Source organism: Vidua macroura, chromosome 2 (assembly GCF_024509145.1).
Source record: "Vidua macroura isolate BioBank_ID:100142 chromosome 2, ASM2450914v1, whole genome shotgun sequence".
NCBI classification, from domain to species: Eukaryota; Metazoa; Chordata; class Aves; order Passeriformes; family Viduidae; genus Vidua; species Vidua macroura.
This window is the reverse complement of record NC_071572.1, coordinates 36,981,708-37,003,514: the sequence shown is the minus strand read 5'-3', so window position 1 is coordinate 37,003,514 and position 21,807 is coordinate 36,981,708. Positions and strand designations below refer to the sequence as shown.

Sequence of the window (21,807 nt, the reverse complement as noted above, 5' to 3'; positions counted from 1 at the left end):
CCCGTGTTGTTTCCCCCCCGCGGTTTCTGGCCCCAAGCTGCCTGCTGCTGGATCTTACCCCTCTGCCGCTCCTGTAACCACCCTGCCGTCCGGCCCCGGGAAACCCCGTGCTGGCCACCCCAAGCCACACGATCTCGCTCAGCCCAAGGCTCGGTGCCCGTCCCTGCGGGGTTCTCTGGTTGGTCGCTGTTGCTGGTGTCACCGCCACGGCAGCCGCCCCTATTGGCCGGCAGGCCGTGGATCCTCTCGCCCCATCCCGCCGTGAAACCCTATCCCGCCGGCACCCAGGCGCCATTTTCTCCCATGCGAGTGCCAGGAGCGGTCGCGTCTTTCCATTGAACCGCACCATGTGTGACCAATAAACTGTTCCTGCCAAGCACGGAGTAAATGGACAAATTCCTTACCTCTTTGCTGGGTCCCTAGCGCACGGTAACAGCGGCTGGCCAGCCCACGCGCCCGAGACATGGAGCCGTGTCCGGGAACCCGCAGCAGCAAACCCCGGCAGCACGTGGAAGCTACGCCACAGCCGGACTCCCAAGAGCCGCATGCAGCCGGGGAGAGCGAAAACCCACGCCACACTAAGTTGGCTTTTTTCTTTAATTTTTTTTTAATTTTCCCTGCAAATGTATGTACAAATATATAAAAGCAGGAATATAAGAAGGGAGACGCTGACACAAACATTTTACTGTGCTATATGGTCATTATTAATGAGTAAATTCATAGTCTATGTGGGAACCTGATGAGGGTTTTTTCAGCATTTACCTTTTTTCTTTCTTTCTCCTTTTCATATACATCCTTCAAAGATCATTTATTTGTTTTTAAATACCTTTGGGATACTTTCCAATTTATTTTTAATGATTTTATCTAGGGTTCAGGCTAAGATTGTATCATCAATATTTCCTGCCAGCACCTTTTCAGTAAGTCATGTCTGGTTTGACATAATATAGTACACTATTTCAGGGTACATTTAACAATGGCATTTTAGGTTGGAACAGGAAGGAGCACTTGACATGCAGCCAAAATGGAGCTACTATGAAGCAGACACCACTGTACTGCCTTTCAGCTTAGTCATGAGGCCTTCAGCACTGTTTTGCCCTACAAGACCATTTGTGTTTTGCCATGCTACTTGCCAACATTTAAAATCTCTGTAAAGCAAATCCCACTTCAACACAATCCCACTTCCATGTATAAGAATGATTGTAACATTATTTTGAGGTTTTTTTTTCTGTAGACTACAGTCAGGTTTTGGCTAGGTCTTGAATGTCTTCTCTGCAAGAGGCCCCAGCTCTTTTACCTAGATTTGTCTGCTCAAAGGCAAGAGTCACCCCTATAGAAACACTTGTCTTCTCTTTGGGCTCTGTACTTCATCAGGCCTGTTTCCTTTCTCTTTGTTTCCTCTCCATAGAAATGCTTAAAAGCCTTTATTCCTTATGGTCCATCAGTCTGGATCTGGTGGCAGTGCACCTCCTTCTTAGCTCTCAGCCACGTCTTTCCACCCAGCTCATGCCCCAGGTCCCCTCATGAATGTGCAGCTTAGTGCTTTGCAAAAAGGCTTCTGCTGGCATTTGCAGGGAGTTACAAAAGAAAAGCAAATTGCAATGAAAAACAGAATGCAAATTGAACTCAGAACAAAGGTTCTTTAAAAAAGGTAGGACTGCTAGGCAGGGACACGAAGCCCTAAATTTATTTACAAATCCTTTTTCTACAATTCTCCAAATATTATGTACTAACATTCTACAGGAAAAAATATTTTTCTAAGTGATTACAGCATTATATGCAACTTTTCCTTCTCATATCCATTTTCCTACATTGGGTGCTACCCACAAAATTGACATGACTGCTTTATAGGTATTCTTATGAATGAGTTTCATGTAAAAACCTGAAAGTATTTTCACCAGATTATTTTGTGCATTGCCTTTGCAAAAATGTATAATTTCAACAAATTCTATATGTTCAAAAGTCAGTTATTTATTTATCATTGCATTCAATTTTTTGATGAAGCGTGAAAAGGTAAATTTAGCTATTTCAGGCTCTTTCCCAAGAAGGAGGTAGCAGTAAGTACTTGCAATCATGTCTCTAATAGTAACCCATGTTGTTACAAGATTTACACAGAATATCCCACATATGACCTATTTTCCATGAGAATTTTCACTTATATAACCTAGGCAGGATGATGGCTTCAGATATAATAGAATGGCTTGTGTTTTAAGGGACCTTAAAGATCATCTAGTTCAAACTCCCCTACCATCAGCAGGGACAACTTTCAGCAGACCAAGTTACTCAAAGTCCCATCCAACCTAGCTGTGAACACTTCCAGAGACATGATATTCACAAATTCTTAACTTGTCCCAGTGCCTCACCACCCTCACAGTAAAGAATTTCTTCCTAATATCTGATCTTACTCTCTTCCAGTTTGAAGCCATTCTCTCTTGTCTTATCACTACATGCCCTTGTAAAACACCTTTCTACATCTTTCTTGTAGGTTCTTTTTAGATACTGGAATGCTGCGATTAGGTTACCCTGAAGCCTTCTCTTTTCCAGGCTGAACAAGACCACTTCTCTCTAACTTTCATGATAGAAGAAATATTCTTCTAATCATTTTGGTGCCTTTCCTCTGGACTTTCTCCAACAGGTCAATGTCATTCCTGTGCTGGAGACCCCAGAGCTGGATGCAGCACTGCAGATGGGGTCTGAGCAGAGCAGAGCAGAGGGGCAGAACTGCCTCCCTGGCCCTGCTGGCCACGCTGCTTTGGATGCAGCCCAGGACATGTTTGGCTTTCTGGGCTGTGAGTGCTTATTGCTGGGTCATGTCCAGCCTCTCATTCACCAGCAGCCCCAAGTCCTCAGCAGGGATGCTCTTGATCTGTTCATCCCCAGCCTGTGTTGAAGGGGTACAGCACCTTGCTCTTGGTCATGTTAAACCACATGAGATTCCCGTGGACACACTTAGGCCAGTTCAGGTCCCTCTGGATGGTATCACATCCTTCACATGTGTCATCCATGCCACTTATTTGCAAATTGTCTGAGAGTGCCCTTGATCCCTTTGTCTATGCTGTTAATGAAGATATTAACTAGCACTGGTTCATAACACTGATGTCCATTAGGATTTTTATCTATCTACTATAGTGCTACTATAAATTTAAGGCTGATGATGTTTTTCAGGTGTACCATCTATAGATTGGAAGTATTCCATTAAAAACATCTTGGGTTCAGTTTGATTTTGTTAAAAACAGGACAGAAATTTGTAGAGATTCTTCCTGGGTTCCTCTTGTGTTTGTCCTCTCATAACATCAGGAAGCAGAGGAGGTGGCCCAGGAGGCTCAGTCATCCCTTGGATAACTGTGCAGCTCTTCAGGGTGTAGAGTCCTCATGTCAGAGCTTCTTCTAGTCTCAGTGTTGACACCTGAGCTCCAAGACCACCTCTCTGTAACCAGTTTTAGACTCAACTCTCCTAAATTCCCCAATGCCATCTTAATCATGCATCAACTTCATCCCCATTCAATCACTGTGACTTTTCCATAGAAAGAAATCATGTGTGCACACTGGATAGCACCTGTAGCTAAGCAGAAGGTTCTGTAACTGTGGATTTGGATTCTTGACCCAGTCACTCTTGTGACTCTAGATAGACAAAACGTTTTCAAGGTATTTTATGAAAACCTGGTAGGATTGACAGACACCTGGAAAAATATTCTTATGTAGTAGAACAGTACAAATGTTTCTAAGTGCTGCCCACACAGGGTGCACAGGAAAACAGAGTGGCACATTGTCATGGTTTATCTCCAGATGACAATAAGCACCACTCAGCCTCTTGAACACTCTGCCCTCTGTGAAATGTGGGAAAGAATCAGAAGGGTAAAAGTGAGAAAATTCATGATTTCAGATAAAGTGATTTAAATTCATAAAGCAAAAGCCATGTATACAAGCAAAGCAAAACAAGGAATTCATTCAACACTTCCCATCAGGTGTTCAGCCATCTCCATGAAAGCAGGGCACCATCATGAAGTAGTGATTACTTCAGAAGACAAATGTCATCACTCTAAATGTCTCCTTTCCTTCTTCCCTGAGCTTTACATGCTGAGCATGATGCTACATGATATGGGATCATCAGTTGGGGTCAGCTCTTCCAGCTATGTCTCCTCCCCACTCCTTATGCATCTGCTCACCACAAGGGTGGGGTGAGAGGCAGAAAAGGCCTTGACTCTGGGCAAGTGCTGGTCAGTAATAGTGAAAACATAACTTCTTATCTGAAAAGACTGTTTTCAGCACAAATCCAAGACACTTACTGATCTAAAACATAGACTATGAAGCTATCCAGCTACTGTGAAGAAAGTTAACTCTATCCTAGATAAAAAAAAAAAAAAAAAAAAAAAAAAAAAAAAAAAAAAAAAAAAAAAAAAAAAAAGTTGAATAACTTGAATATTTGCCCTGATCATTACTCAATCATTTGGGTACAGAGCTGCAATAACAAAGTGACCAAAACTTAGGTCACTTGTTCATTTCTCCCTTTGATGATGTAGCAATTTAATATAATTAAGTCAATCTAGTGTTAGTTACTGATAGTGTAATAACTGCAGTAAACATTTACAGCTGAGAGAATCAGAAGAAGGAAAAGCCAACCAGCAACAGTACTGCAAACTGAATTAATGAAAGATCAGCAAATATTTAAAATCAAGTCTTAACTACAAACTGAGAGTATTGCAAATATCAAAATACCTCACATATTAGTTACCAGTTATTAATGTCATCAGTCTACTCTGTCATGCAGTGGTGCAGTTCTAGAAAGGTCAACACTTGGAAACTATGGCATCAAACACAGCTTTTATGTCTACAGATAATTTTGCAAACATTATTTGGGCAACTATACAATCATTTATTTTTATTAATTAACAGAATAGTGTCTCAGTTATCAGGCATTATTTAGAGACACTACAACATTCTAAAATAAGTTTGCACACTTAGGCACCTTAAATTCTGTGATAAAGAGGCAAATTAAAAGAAAGACTTCATAGTTATTAGTTTAGCAATTCCATTCTTTGAGCAATTTTCTAATGAAAACTCTTTTACTTGTTATCCTGAATATATAAAAACTCCAAAGAAAACACTTAACTTTAAGAACTGCTGTAGATCATACCAAAACTGCCTTAAGAGAGCTTTTACCACATGAGTAAGATGATCTTTCCCAGTATACAGGACCATTTTCCCTACCTTATTCAAATCACATGCACAGGGAGAAATATATTCATAACTTTGCATAATATTGTGGCAAAAATGTCCTGTAAAGGCACCCACAAGTACAACTCTGATTATGATTAAAGTTTATCTTATTATGGTCTAACTAAGAGGATCATTATATTATATACTGTGCCATGATTATACTGCTTTTTCTTAAAGTAGCTTGAATTTATGTTCAGACAGCTTTTATATTCATAAGCTCACAATACTACTCCACACATCCCCAGAGAGCAACCCAGGAAAGACTATTCAAAGTACTAGCACTTATTCTACTGTAATGAGCATTACTCTCGGTACTGTAGTAACTCTAAGTCAAATACATATAAACCCCTTTACATAACATGCTCAGTTTCAGATGTGATCTGGATTAACCTTTAAATAGAAAGAAAAGGCCTGCTGCAGATCTATGTAAGGCTTTTGGCAATTTGAGTCATAAATTGGTTTCAGTCCTGTCATCTGAAAGCAACAGAGATTTTGGCTGATCTGTGACTGTAATGTTGGCCATAAGTGGTGACAAAAAGGAAAAAAATAAAAAAGAAAGATAGCATTAGACCCTGCTTTTCTCATTCTTCAATCAGAGGGGCTGTGCTTTTTTGTGCAAAGGACAAAATTATGTCTGTAGTCAGTGTCTTGGCTTCAGATATAATAATATTCTGTTGGATGTTACAAATAGCAGGAATAGTCCTGTACTATGTGTGGACTTGAATATATTCAAATTCAATATTTTTGACTAGCTGGAACTAATGGAACAGATTTTCAGAGCAAACCTTTCATCCCCGCAATTTAAATAAATTGCTAACAGGAAAGGTTTTTTATGACATCAGGTAAAATCTTGAAAGGTTCAGTAGTGACTTGAGGCATGTTTAAACCCAGTAATGGAGAGGTGACCTGAGCTGGTACTTCCATTTGATGCAGAACTAATTGGCCTAAAAAGTAGTTGTTTGGTCCCAGAAGGAATATAGTTGCATAAGAATAGTTCCACCTCTGCACTAATAAACCTTGCCTCACAGATGTTTTCTTAACAGAGCTTTTACAGATGTAGATATTATGCTGCATATAATATCATGTCATAGAAAGTACAAAGAATTTTTTTCTAGTGCTAAAATGAATATAGCAGCTCTTGTACTTTTAGGTGAAGTTTGGAACACTCTAACAAAAGCAATCATGTTATTTTCAGCCTTGATTATTTCCTTTTTCTCCTTCAGCCACTTTCTGTATTTCTAATGAGGCTTAATCTTTATGGTAGAAATTCCAATGCTCAGCACATTATGTAGGTAAACAAGACCTTTGATATTTGGCTATTTCTGTCCTTTGAACATAAACAGAAAAAAAAATTAACATTCCAGATTGTCACTTCTGATACATTCACGCTTCTTAGTTGGGAAGTTTGTCCTATATGTTAACACACATTTATTGTTGATATAAAAAGCCTTGCCAACATACTGTGAGAGTAAAACATACTGTGGCTAGAAATGGACCCAGGAGAGATATGTATTTCCCTCTTTCTTGGGACCTAATAGGGCTTCTGATATGTTAAATTTGACAGGTCCATTTTTTTTTCTTTTGCATTATTTATCAAACAGCCCAAGTCTCTGAACCAGAAGGCAATCTCACCATGTTCTGCCAAACACAAAAACTTTTAGGAAAGTGTTGAACTGTATATTCCTCTTCCTATAGATTTACATGTGACATCCTACAGGGGTAATTTTTACATTCATCTTATTTCCCATAATATAGGTTAATCAGATATCCTGATGCTATATCCTAATACTTTTCATAAGCTGCTTATAATTTTTCTCTGTTCTATTTGTCAAAGTCAGATTTTTCTTTCTTAACTTTCACTGTCTGTCAGTCTAGGGTAGAAATTTAACCAGAAAAATCAAATCTAGCATTAGTGCTCCCATAAGTTATCAAGAAGTTTTCAGGATTTTGGTAAATCTAAAATCTGTTTTCTAGGTTCAAATAATAGCAGAGACATCTTTCACTAAATCAAGGTACTCAAAGCCTGGCCTTGACCTTTATCAGTGATGGGGCACCTTCTCCTGTGTCTTGCCACTTTTGTTGTAAAAGATGTCCAATCCATATGTCCAACATAAAGAGACCCTCTTACAGCTTAAAACCACAGCCCCATGTTGGCCACTACCCACTTGGTAAAAAGACTCTCTCCAGTTCTCTTCAAACCTCTCTTCAAGTATTGAAGTGCTATCTGTTGGTGGATATAAAACTTAACATGACCCAGCAATGCATGATAACAGCCCAAAAATCCAATCATATCTCAGGCTGCACCCAAGGCAGCATGGCCAACAGGGCAAGCAAAGTGATTCTGCCTCTCTGCTCTCATAAGACCCCAGCTGGAGTGCTGCATCTACCTCTAGGGTCCCTATCACAGTAAGGACATGGGCCTGGGAATGAGTCTAGAGAAGGGGCACCAAGATCATAAGAGGGATGGAGCATGTCTACTACAGAGACATGCTGACAGTTGGTTGTTCGCCTGGAGGAGAAAAAGCTCCAGGGAAACTTTAGAGTAACCTTCAAGTACCTAAGAGGAGGCTACAAGAGAGCTGGAAAGACTTTTAACAAAGGCCTGTAGTGAAAGGACAAGGAAGAAAGGTTTTCAACTAAAAGAGAACAGATTAGACATTAGGAAGAAATTCTTTACTGTGAGGGTGGTGAGTCATGAGAACAGGTTGTCCAGAAAAATTGTGGATGTCTTGTCACTGGAAGAGTTTATAGCCAGGTTGGATGGGATTTGGAGCAATTTGGTTTGGCGAAGGGTGCTCCTGACCATGACAGCAGGTTTGAACTAGACGATCTTCAAGGTGCTTTCCAATTCATGCCATTATGTGATTCTGTGATTCTATAATTCTACTATTCCATGATACAATGAGGTCTCCCCAGAACCTTCTTTTCTCCAGGCCAAACAACCTCAATTCTCTCATACCGTGTTCATAGGAGAGGTGCTGCAGCTCTTCAGTAATTTCCATGGCCCTCCCCTGGATCTGCTTTAACATGTTTGTGTCTCTCATTCTGTAGACCCCTGAGCGATTCCAAGTGGGTTCTTAGAAGACAGAGTAGAGGGGAAAGTTACTTTCCTCCACTTGCTGACCATGCCACCTTTTCTAGACTGCAACTGGCATTGCTGGCTTATGTCCAAATTTTCATCCACCAGTACTTCAATCCCTTCTCCACCAAACTGCTTTCAATCTGTTAAAAGCTCAGGGTTTCCTTTGCTCTGGGTTCCTCCTTGGAGGCATCAGCTCAAGCTGTTATTTTGCTATTTAGTTCTTGCACCAAAATGAAATAATTTTAAGAATTGAGACATCTGAGACTCTACTATGGGAAACCTGGGTTTGAGCCAGTAAGCAAACTCTCTCTGACAATGTGGATGTGATGTGTGTAAGGAGGCAAGTCTAGCACGTGTCAGCTCCCAAAAGCCTACTGCAAAGCAGCTTCCATCCCAGATCAGGTGGTGTGTTTGTGACTGCCAGAATGGCTTCTACATGGTTGAACAGGAAAGTTTCCTTAGCATACAAGACCTTGCTGGTCTGGGACTGTCCTTCCTGAAGAAGGTTCAGAAGTGTGTATAAATATATAATGGTAGAGAATGTGAAGCCAGGCTCCTGTGTGTAGCGCCCACACAAAGCAAAAGACACAATCAACAGGCACAAACTGAAATACAGGAAATTAAATTTATAAAGAAACAAGAAAATAAGACTTTAATTTGTTAAATAGCTGTGAAACACTACAAGAGGATTGCTAAAGAGGGTGCGAAATCTCCATCACTGAAGACATTTAAGGGATGACTGAAAATGATCCTGGGTAACCTGCTGTAGGTGTCCGTGCTTGAACAAGAGGGTTGGACTAGGTATTCTCCGCAGATGCCTTGCAACATAAGCTGATTTTTGATTATGTGATTACTCTAACTCACCTTTGCCATAACACATCTGCTCAACACACACACAGTCACATATATGCACACATAACATACTCCACATATATTTGTTTGCTTCTAACAGTTTTTACTAGTGTAAATAGGATTATTTCACTGATGGCTTAGATTAGTTAAATAAGCAAATAGTGATAGATCTGTAAGCAAGTCAACATCTGATATGGAAATTTAATTTTTTTAAAAAACTACAATATTTACTTTTTTGTTTAAAAAAACCCAGTTAGTTTTATGCAGTCTTTTGACTAAGTTTTGCAGTAGATTTCATTCCTGTTCTTGGCATATGTGTTTGCATATATAAATGTTTAATGTGTTTTTGTTTACTTGGAAAAGTAATGGTTGTATAACCAAAGTTTTGAAAGAGAAATTAAGAGGTCTTCCAGCTTATCTTGACCAAAAAATTATGCCACAAAGAATTCTTATACAAGATAATTGCTTTTGATAGTTCACCTCTGAAATTATAAGTTTTTTTTGTTTCAGAAAAGACACATGTAATGAAACTTTTAGTGACTTACATGAAAAATGGATGCCTTTGAGAAAGAAGCAAATGCTAAAAAATGCTGTATCTGTTTTCTTACACATAGCCCATGAGGAGAATGTTGTCTACAAACACAGTTGCAACTGATATCAGAGGCAGGTTTTTTACTTGGTATGAGGTTTTACTAATAGATGATTCCTATAGTCAGAGTACCACTTAAATGGCTTGAGTATATAGCTAGTATAGTTTAAAATACTAATTAAATTGCACATTCCATTATTTATTACTATGTGGAAGAAACTATTCAGTGAAACTATAAATGTTACAGATTGAAAATGCAGAAGTAGTTGAAACTGTCTTTCTTGCCTGGCTTTTCTAATATGCACTAGTTTCCTCTTTTAAAATGAGAAAGATGTGGACAGCTGTCATAATGCATAAGTTGCATTACCATAAAAAGGTTTAATTTCAGTCATGGTAACAGATCCTTGTAATGAGTATGTTCAGAATTCTAGTATTTATAGAACGTCAGCATCAAAATTATGCCATATAATTTTTAAACCTGAAAGTACCAAAGACCCTTCCATGATGAACCTTCCATTCATCAGAGTATGGACAGTCTATGTGACTGTGACAAGTGTGATTAGAAGCAAATTGATTTACCTATTACACCACAAAGACAGTTATGCATTTGAAGAGAAAATAACAGCGCAGTTAACCTTTAGGTTTTGAATGCTTTGAAGAGCTGAAGACAATCTTGGCAAACATTGTAAGGAAATGGTAGAAAGTGTCTCTTCAAGATATAAGTGAACCAGTTGATTTTTGCTGCAATGAATTATTTAATATTGCTGAAGAGCTACTATGTCCCTTATTAACCAATTTCCAAAATGAATTCTGGTAGGGGAGTTTCATACTGCATCCCAATGTAAAGAATTTTTTTTGTGGAATATGCTTATTACACAGAATTAACTACGAACTCTGCTTCCTCCCTGCAGTGCAGGTTAAAGATGTGAAGACTTCCCACTCTGTTACATTCCTTGAATGGAGATCCATGCCACAGCAAAAATACAAGGGTTTTTTGTATCTTAGAATTGTCTGAGAGTGGCTACATAGAAATTAGGGCTTTTCTCTCCAGAAAAGTGGTGGCATCTGTGCTTCAGCCCAACTGAAGCACATCTACACCTATGCACACAGCTCAGGCAATAAACAGGAGGAGCTGGTAGCCATTGTGCAGTAGGAAAACTGTGACACAGTTACCATCATGGAAATTTGGTGCGAAGGTGCACACAACTGGACCACAGCAATAGATGGCTGCAAAATCTGCAGAAAGAATAGGAAAGGAAGGAGAGGCAGCAGGGTAGTCCTGTATGGTAAGGAGTGGTATGACTGTCTGGAGCTTCATGACTGTTATGATAGGACTGAGTGTTTATGGTTAAGAATCAGGGGGAAGACAGCAATGCAGCCATCCTGGTGAGAGTCTGTTATAGAACACCCAGCCATGATGAAGAGGCCGACAAAATAGTCTATGAGCAGTTGGAAGAAGTCTCGTGATCACTGGCCCTTTTTCTTATGGGTGACTTCAACACATTAGATGTCTGCTGGAAATACATACAGCAGAGAGAAAAACAGTCTAGAAGGCTCTTAGAATGTGTGGAAGACATACAGCTGGTGAGTCAGCTAGGAAATGGGCTCCACTGGACCTGTTGTTTGTGAACTGAGAAGGACTGGTGGAGGATATGGTGCTTGGAGGTTGTCTTAATTGTGACAGTACAGTGTTCCATCCACAGACAGGTAAGGAGGTGGGGTCAGCAAAACTGGCACCTTGGACTTTGGAAGGGCAGACTTAGCCTGTTCAGGCAGCTGATTGACAGTATCCCTTGAAAGGCAGTTCTGAAGGCCAAACTAGTTCAGGAAGGTTGGGCATTCTTCAAGGAAATGTTAAATGCATGGAAACAGGTCATCCCCATGTGCCAATAGATGTACTGGCAGAGAAGAAGACCAGACTGTCTGAACATAGAGCTTTGACTGTAACTCAGGCAGGAAAAAGAGAGTTTATGACCTTTGTAAGAAGCGGAAGGAAATTCAAGAGGACTACAATGATGTGTGAGATTATGCAGGAAGTAAATTTGAAAGGTCAAAGTCCGCATGGACCTTGGGCTGACTATTGGCATAGAAAGCAATAAAACAAGTTTCCATAAATACATCAGCAAAAAAAAGAGGGCCAAGAAAAAACTCCATCCTTAGTTGGATTCTGGGGAAACATAGTTACAAAGCCTTGGGCCCAGGTTCATTTAATATCTTTATCAACATATGGGCCAAGGACACTTATATGAGGTTCAGGAAGGTGACGTGCCTGGTCCCTGCACTTCAGTCACAACACTTCATGCAATGCTAGAAGCTTGGGGAGGAGCGACTAGAAATCTGCCCAGAAAGAGAGTGGACAGCAGGACTAGGGCAGTTAATGCCGCCCTCTACTTGGCACAGTGAGGCTGCATCTTAAATACTCTGTTTAGTATTGGGTCACTCACTACAAGAAAGATATTGAGGTGCTGGAGCAAGTCTAGAGAAGGACAACAAAGCTGGCACAAGGCAAAAGGCCTGGAGCACAAGTCTTATGACAATAGCTGATGGAACTGGAGTTGTTTAGCCTGGAGAAAAGGAGGCTCGGGGGGACTTCATAAGTCTCTACAACGACCTGGAAGGAGGTTTTATTCAGGTCAGCATCTGTCTCTCTGTCTCTTCTCCCAAGTAGCAAAGTGAAATGCCCTCAGGTAATACTAGGGGAGTGTTTAGAGTGGATATAAGAAAGACTTCTTCCTGGAAAGGTTTGTCTGACACTGTCATTGAGTGCCCAGTGAAGTGGTACCACACCTGCAGATATTTTAAATGTGTGGATGTGGGACTTGGGGACATGGTTTAGTGGTGACTTTACTGTGAGAGTTTAATGGTTAGCAAAGTACTCTTAGAGGTCTTTCTCAACCTAAATGATTCTATGATTATGCTATTATCGTCTCAAAATATCTTTTTGTCTCTTCTTCATCAAAGCTTCAATATTTTAAATATGTGCTAGGCATATATTAAAAAAATAACTGAAGTCAGTTGAATCTGAATTTCTTACCCAGGGATGTACTGCGGAGGAAAATTTCCTAGATAATAATTTACAGCACATGCCTTCTTCAGAATAATGAGAGTAAAATATGACTGCATGCACATATTTCACTTACTATCACAAGGTAGGTGTAATATTAGTAAACACAATACAAATTAATAACCTTGTGACAACTGCACATATCTTCCTAGATTCAAAAACCTGCTTTTTCATAGGTCTTGTGTCTGAAGTATTGGATTTAAGTTATCATTAGACTGTGTTTGGTTATCATTAGTCATGTGTCAACAGTATTGCAAATATAGCTACAACATCTGATTCATTTTGAAGTTGGATTGTAAGTACCAAATACTATGTTCTCAGTTCTTTTGAAATCTAAAAATGACTGGCATTTATAATAGTGCCTGTTCTTTTAATGACAACATTCAGATACCAAACTAAAAATATTGCAGTAGAACATAAAATTTGCCATCACCTTGCTCATGTATATGACAGGAAAAGAGAAACAGAAGGTATCAACAAATTAAAGACACCAGTAATCCTAGTATCTTGAATTTATTAAGAGTTCTGTTTCTTGTTAGACAAATAGAGTCCCTCCAATTATTAGTAGAGTTCTAGGATTCCAGGGTGAAGAATGCCTTAAAACAACAGAAATTAGTATTACTAGTTGGACTTCAGCATGGCTATTATACGACTATAGTGTCAATATGAATAAAAACATTTTAGAAGATGAAACATTAAAAAAATTATATATTAGGATTTATTTATTAATCTATTCATAGAGACAAGGAAAATAAATCTAAAATTTCTGCAAACCTGAACTAGATACTGCATTTAATTACTTCATGATTTCATATATGTCAATTAAAAAATCTATTAATAGTAGAGTATCAATTTTCAAAGTAAAGCATAGGGATTTAACAGTGCGAATTCTAGTAATGTCAAACTGAGTCACAAACTTGCAAATCTGCATTTGGAAATGTAATATTTTGTGTTAGAAGAAAAATTCAATGTGAAATGCAATATGATCTAGAAGCTAAAGTAAACACATTTAAAAGTAAAATTTTAACAGAATATTTTCACTGACACATACAATGTCATGAAAGTGGTCTGTAACAGTTTCTTAGAGTATATGGTATAAAAATGAGTTTTGGACAGTTTCAAGTATTATTTTAAATTATTTGCAAATATGAAATGCATTATGCATTCTGTTCTTAATTTCTTGAATATTATTTCTATATTTCTTTTCCAAAGTAATAAGAAGGAAAGAGCAGTTATACTTTGCACAGTTTTTATTTTTGTAGATAGTATGTCATCTTTAGTAAATAAAAGTAGTAAACATTTAAATATTCTGGACTACAAATGTAATGCATTAATGAAGAAGTAATGGAATTTCATTCTGTATGTCTGCTTATTAGAGATCAATATCGCCCCTATTGGTATCAATGACTATTAAAATTTTAAACTCAGTAAAACATGCATCAATCAACTCTCCTTTTAACAATAAATTACTTCTTTATCTAAGAAGTATAGAAGTATCTGTATCCATTATTTATATCTGGATATATAAATGAAAAATGAAAGCTGTTTATAAAGTATAAATACCATTTAAATAAGCTTCTTTTTTCCTTTCTTTTATATTCCAAGTTGGTTCAAAATAAACTATAGAAATTTGGATGTCATAAGGTAAAAATATCAGTCTCATGCTTTTGATTGTAGGTAGGATTTAAAAAATAAGTTTGTTAGACTAGAATTAAGTTTTTTGAGATCATGTTGTGCTGTATTCCAAATCACATGAAGCTGATCTTGGGGATGAAAGTGGTAATAAAGTGGATAAGTAAAATTTGTTCTCTGTTTATGTGATTTGTGCATTGCTAGGACAAAGGAATTTGAAATGCTTTCAAAAGTTGAAAAAAAGCCATATAGGTTGTGTTCCTGTAGAAAATAAAAAAATACACACCCATGTTTTGGCATCCCAAAACAAAACATTCTCATAACTGGATTTGAAAGCTAAAGGTCTTCATCCATAAATCCATATTCAGATGAAATTATCCTCTGATGACACACAACTAAATTCTAAGTAACTTTATATTTACATTATGAAAGAGATGATATTGATTTAATGTCTAATTATCTAATTATTAATTATGTCTAATGAAATTACTATTAGCCTTTCTTCTGGGATCCAGATCTTGAGAAAGGAATAGAAAGCATAGATGGGACACCAGCTAAGTTCCCAGAGTCATGTGAAGGACATTTTCAGTAGCAGGATTTGAGTTAAATAACATTGAGGCAATCCTGCTCTCTATTGACATATCTCAGTGATTGTGACTAGACATGGTGAAAACTCAGCTGAAGCTGTAATGAGTCCAATACTAAAGGTGAGTAGAAGGAATCTGCACTTTGCAACTAGCCTTATGTCTGTAGTATATCTAATCCATATTTGTGTCTAGACCAATTCACAGAGGCCCAACACAGACCATCTCCAATGGGGTTTTTAAGCATGCATATATCAAGGCATTTATAGACTGGACTGCTGTGTTTTCTGCCTTCAGACATGTTTGTAACTAAAAATGCAACTTATGGGTGCACTGAATCTTTACACTAAATTTTCAGTTCCCAGTGATATTAATTGAAACTACATATACACAGAGTGAAGTATGATTTGAGCTTCAGGAACTAAATGCATGAAAAACAGGGCTATGATAAAAAAATTTACTATTCTTGCGGTTGCTCTGCAAAGTCTTATTTCCATTATTTTTTTTTTAAGTAAAACTTGGGAAGCCATTCTTCACATGAATGAGCATGAGCTCATCCCCCTTCCATTTACTGAAAAATACACCAGGTTTCTTCTGTAGCAGAAACCCAATATTTTTTTCTGATGTGTTTAACCATGCCACAGGCAATGTGCATAACTACAGACAAAGCAAGTATAATCACTATTTTGACCCAATTATAAGAGATGCCTCTGCCTGAATTAGGGTGCAAATGAGACCATATGCCAAAGTCAATACCATGGATTTTATTTAACAGTAAAAGTCATGTAGAGAGAAAGAAACAGGAGGAGAGGCAGAGAAGAGAAGGGGAAAGAAAGTGAGCGAAAAAGAGAGATCTAGCAAAGATACCACACCACATGGGTGCCTGTGGTATCCCACTGTTCCTTTTTCACCCTCCTCTTCTCAGTAGTGGGGATGCCAGAGTCTCTCTTCTGGAGGTGCCACTTTTATACAGTCCAAGTCACAGGTAACCACAGGGCGCAGACGCAGTTCCTATAATATGAGGTGGCATGTGTATATGACTAGTGCTGAGAAAACAGACATAAAATGATGTATGTGATGTATAATTTCCCAGTCACAGAGACAAGACATCTTGTTGTAGGTGTTCAACTTAAGGAACCAGAAAAGAGGCAAGAAAAAAATGAGGTAGAGAGAACAGTGCTGTTGAGGCATGCAGTGCAGTCATCTTCAGTATCCAAACCTCCACTTAGAAAGCTAAGAAGATCAAAGCTAGCTGATTATATTTTTAAAAATAATTGAATGCAAATGAACGATCATGAATTTTCAGAATAATTAAGTTCTCTATCAAAAACCACGGAATTTGCCATGTGCCACCAAGAGTCAGCAATACATCCTTGTGGCAAATAAGACCAATGGTATCCAAGGCCTCATTAGGAGGATTATTGCCAACAGTGACTGGAGCATCTCTTTTATGAGGAAAGACTGAGAGCTGTAAATTTTCAGTCTGGATGAGACAAGGCTGAGGGGAAGTCTTATAAACAGATGTAAATACCTGAAGGGAGGGTACATGGATGTTGGGCTTAGGTTCTTTTCAGTGATGACAAGTGACAGAGGCAATAGGCACAAAGTGAAACACAAAAGGTTCCATCTGAGCCTATTTTCCACTGTGTGCTGAAAGATGTACTGGCACCACGAGGACATTTTAAGGAACAAAACTGCTAAACAATGAAAGGAGTAAAAAATATCTGAAGTGCAAAATAAAACTCTCAGTCTTTTATCATAGCAAGAAAAATAGTCTGACATGTTCTTTCTGTGATAGACAAGGTTACGAAGTATAGAGAAAAATGATGAACAAAATACATAGTATATGATAAACAGATTACAAAATACATTGAAATCATATAATGATGTTGTTGAGCAGGACGGGAACAGAGGACTCTAGATTAGAAGGCTAAGAAAATGAACTCTCTCCTTTATTTCAAATGTACCGCTCTATATATAGAGAACATCAAGAAGATTAATTTCATTGGTCTTAGAGTAAAAACATGTCACACCATTGGTGTGCAGTGAATGACGCACACTGGTAGAGCACATCTATAAACAATGTGAATTAACAAGGTAGACTAGAGAATTATTTACATTCTTTTCCAACTGCTTCCCAGACTCTGACCTGGTTAGAAAACCTTTCTCTCTGACTGAGGTGAGAATACCCACAATATAACACATTGAAATAGACAGCATCTCTGGAAAGACACCCAAGCACCATGTTTTATTCAGACAAAAAGAAAAAAGGTGCCGGGAACTCTCAATTTTTTTACTACCTTCAATGGAAGCCATGCTTCCATAATGATCTTCAAAAAGCTATTCAGTATCATACAAAGATTGAACCTAATTCATAATTAGGGTGCATTTTAATTTGCTAGATAAGGGAATTAGAGAGATCCTGAATTCAACTTCCTTAAGAGGTTCAAGTAACTTCATCCTACATAATCTACATTTTGGGTTTGTTTTTTTAACATTTCCAATTAAGACTTTCTTTCTTTATGAAGAGTGAAATTTTGGTATTCTTTGTTAGGAAAGTTTGGTTTGGAATTTGACCATTAATTTCAGTGGAGCTGGATTTTTTACTGCTCATTGTCAGATATTTTATATAAAGACTGCTACCTTTACACTGATATTTTGTACCCAAACTAAACAACAACCAAACAAACAAAACCCCAAAAACCCCTCCTTGCTTCTAGTAATGTATTCTGTTCATATTTCTTTAAGGATAATACTGCCTCGGTCTTCTTGAAATTAGAATCCTGAATAAAGTTTTGAATTTTACTCAAGGTCAAACATTGTTTCTTGAAGTTCAACTGACTTTCATCTCCAGAAAACTTGGGATCCTTTTATGCTAAAAAATAATTTAAAATATATATTTACTTTTATCTGAAATTTTAAAGGAACAGAGGGAGTTGTGTTCAGTTCCCTAAACTTTATTTCTTATATCCTATTCTATTTCCTCATATTCAACATATGCATTAAATATATGAGAGCATTTTTCCCTTCTTATTTTGAAGAAAATAGGCAAAGTTGCATTGAACCATTTATGCAATCTAAATCATTTATAAGAGAAAATTGTTACAGTCTATCCAAATACAGAAAAATAGTTTCTGTAGAGTACAGACCACTTATAAGATTTTTTCCTGTTTACGTTCAGGAGTAGAAGCTGTTGTTGTCTAGAGTGTTTCATCTGCTCAGTACAGCATTAAGTAAATATCTCTCTGCAGGTTATCACTGTGCCAGCAGGGAGCTTAGATGCATGTGTGCACAATTGCTCTCAGCATTTAAAAAAACCAAGAAAACTATATATTTGGATGTAGAGTTAAACAGGTAATGCAAAAAAGTACTGGAGAAACTTATTTCTGCTGTATATAATACACTTCTGTATGCCATATACTTTACACCCCAAACTATGTGGTAGACTGAGATTTACATTCATACAAAGTCTGGTTAAAGACACAGAGAAAGCATTCATGCTGGTGTGTCTTAGCATGTCAAGTTTCCATCAAAACCAGTCAACACATGCATCTGGTGTGTCTGAAGAATCTGTTTTAATTCAGAATTATATTTACTTGTCAGTCACAACTTCTTTTAATTTAAGAAAATTTCTTTCTATGAACTTCATAAGAATAATTGATTTTTTAGTACCACATAACTAAATAAAGTGAGAAATTTTGTAAGGAACATTATCTTGTAACTCCTTCCGGTGTGAATTAGGAATTTATGGTTCTTGTGTTTCCTCACTGAACTCTACTAGTGTCCAGATTTGGGGTGAGGAAGCAAGACAATTTTTAAATAATTGAAGACATGCAGAAGGTTGGAGGTTAAGCAAACAACAGAGATACAAATGCATAACTTGAAATGTTTATAATAAAAATTCTTAAAAAGTAGGATTGGAAAAAATTCTTATTAACAGTATAATCCAGGGTTTTGTCTCTAAATCTCCCATTTAATTCTGTTTCCAATGGAAGCAGAGATTTGATGCACCTAAAATAATACAAGACTAGATCCGAATCAAGAACTTACAGTAAATGTGTGTTGACCCATGTGGCTTGAAAACCTCACTGCTTATGTTTTAGTTCCTTAAAAATCCTGAGTTTTCCCAATCAAGTTTCTTCAAAGCCTTCAGCCCTATACACATAAATGGCAGCATCTCAGAGAGGATAGCGTTTCCATTTCTGTGTCATACCTACAATTGACTTTGAGTCTTATGACACTGAAAAAGAAAAGTCCAAATCTGAAATCATAGGAGGAACCTGATCACTTGTGCATCCACTGAGGACACTTAGCGTAGAAGAAATCATAATAGAAACTACTTCCAATTAAAATGTGATGAAGAAGGAAACACTGCCACATACAAATTCAGCTTTGTGAGATGAAGTGATAATTTATATTTCTACATTTCAAAAGGAATTTCAAGCTTGGATATACCATAAGGATATTTCACAAGCAGTTTTGTCTCCTTTTCCAGCTTTTAAGAATGTAAAAGAACTGAAGCTCTTAATGTAATGATGGATAAATTCCATATTTCTATCCATGCACATTTTCACCATACATTACTATTTTTAATTAATTCTTTCCATAAAAGAAAAGCTTAATATACTACAATTTGTAACATTTACTCCTATAATGTAAAGATAAGATCTAAAACCTATTTCAGAGGATAAATATTTGGTAAATAACTTCATACGCCTACAGATGCTAATAAATTCTTTTAATTAAAAAGGGGAAGAAGGAACAGATCTAAAGTTGAAAGAAAATACCAAATAATAAAAAACAGATATATGAAATACATTTGAAATAATAACATCAACAATGAGGAGAAAAAAAACTAGATTCTGAAACAAGAGAACAAGATAAAAGATAGAGAGACTGAGTAGTTCTGTGGATTATTTTTTTATTTGAAGAAAATTTCATTAAAAGAATAGACTTAATAATGACAGAGACAAAGCTATTACTGTGGTCCTATAATTAATCTTTTATAGAGCACATTTTATCAACCTGCAGTAAAAGCTGTTCAATACAAATAACTCGTGAGGCAGTTATACAGCATATTATATTTTTACTTTTCACATCAAATTTACAGCAAATACTTTGAGTTTGGCTCAGTAGGATTAGGGCTCTTAAGAACCCATTCTTTCAAGCTGGAGGGGACCAGAGGGCATTGGTATATCCTCAGCCTCGTAAATGTTTGGTAGCTTGTATTCCGCTACAATAGCCCTTTGAAACTATTCAGCCCTGAACTGAGAATGTTAGGAGCCGAAGAATCCCTCTTAGCTGCTGAAAGATTGCTGCACAACTTGAAAAATCAGTTATCCTTAATTTTTGTCATCTAAATTTTCTGCTGATATATGTAAATTAAATGGGTTAGACTTATTGAGGTTTTGATTGAAAAGCATTTTTTCCTCTTTGGAATAATTAATGTTAAATTTTGTACAAGAATAACTTCCACATCCTGATATTTATTTCAGCAGTATTTCCTTATTCTTCTTACTTACACAGCAAAAGATCAAAATTGGCTTTTTTGTCACAAGTTTGTCATGAGAGCTCAAGTTGTTTTCTTGTGCTTTGGATAGCTCCCAGATTTTTTTTTTTTTCAGAAGCTAGTGTTCATTCCTTAAAAACATAACTTATGCACTTAGCTCTGCTAAAGAAATTTCTTTGAATGGGACAGAGTTTTTATTAAGTACTTTGAATAACTCTGTGTGATTGCTATGTCTTGCTCATCAATTACCATGTTACCAATATTTGTGTCACAGAAAATTTTATCAAGAGTGTGTTTTTTTAAATTTACTTCCAGAGAACAGAAGGGAATTGTGACTATCATTGGTTGGTACCAGTCCTTAGGGAATCCTACCAGAAATAAAAAGAGTGCTGCTTGGGATGCTTTATTTTTTTCATTCATAATGGACTGGGAAGGATGTTATCATTCTTTTCAGATAAAAATATATCAACCTGCTTATTTCTAAACACAATTTTATTGAATATTGCAGCCATTTTTCTGCAGATGTGATTTAAACATAATGCTTAGCTTTCTTCCTTAAATATTGCCATGCTTTCCATTTTCCTGTTGCAGTATCATCAGTGTCAGTGTTGTAGTTTCTGATTCCTTGACTTTACATACTCCGTGTAGGATGCTGGAGACACAATACTCTGCAGCAGGTAGGAAATATATGTCCCCACAAGAAATATGCCCCTATACATTGGGGAAAAGGATGAAATTATTTCTTTCATCATGATGTTCATTACCTTTCCTTCACGTAGCTGAATTTAGATATGCATATGTAGTCCCTCTCCAACTCTCTTGTCTTTGAAACAAAGGTACTTGTGTCAGTACCCTTTCGGTACAGGAGAGTTGCTGGAAGGTCTCCCCCAAGCCTTTCCTTTTCCAGGCTGAACAATCTCAACTCTTTCAGCCTCTCCAAAGCAGAGGTACTGCAGCCCTCTGATTATCTTCACGGCCCTCCCCTCCTCTGGACTCACTCCAACAGGTTCATACCCCTCTTACATTAGGGATCCCAAAGCTGAATGCTCTACTGCTGGTGGAGTCTCACCAGAGCAGAGCTCAGGTTGGAAGAATCACTTCCCTTAGCTTGCTGGATCCACTTCTGCAGCATGGGATATGTTTGGCTTTCTGGGCTGCAAGCACACAGTTCTGGGTCATGTTGAATTTCTTGTCCATTGAACACCCCAAGTCTTTCTCCCCAGTACTGTTCTCAATCCATTCTCCACTTAGCCTGTATCTGTGGTTGGGATTGTCCCGACC

General features: G+C 37.5%; 1 long non-coding RNA gene across 1 annotated transcript; it reads left to right on the top strand.

The window, feature by feature from the left end:
* Positions 1 to 15,100: 15,100 nt before the first annotated feature.
* On the top strand, positions 15,101 to 21,182 carry LOC128803503 (uncharacterized). The gene is made up of 3 exons (XR_008435735.1): positions 15,101 to 15,140; positions 18,269 to 18,371; positions 21,118 to 21,182. It is a non-coding gene; the product is annotated as an uncharacterized LOC128803503 (long non-coding RNA).
* Positions 21,183 to 21,807: the final 625 nt, after the last annotated feature.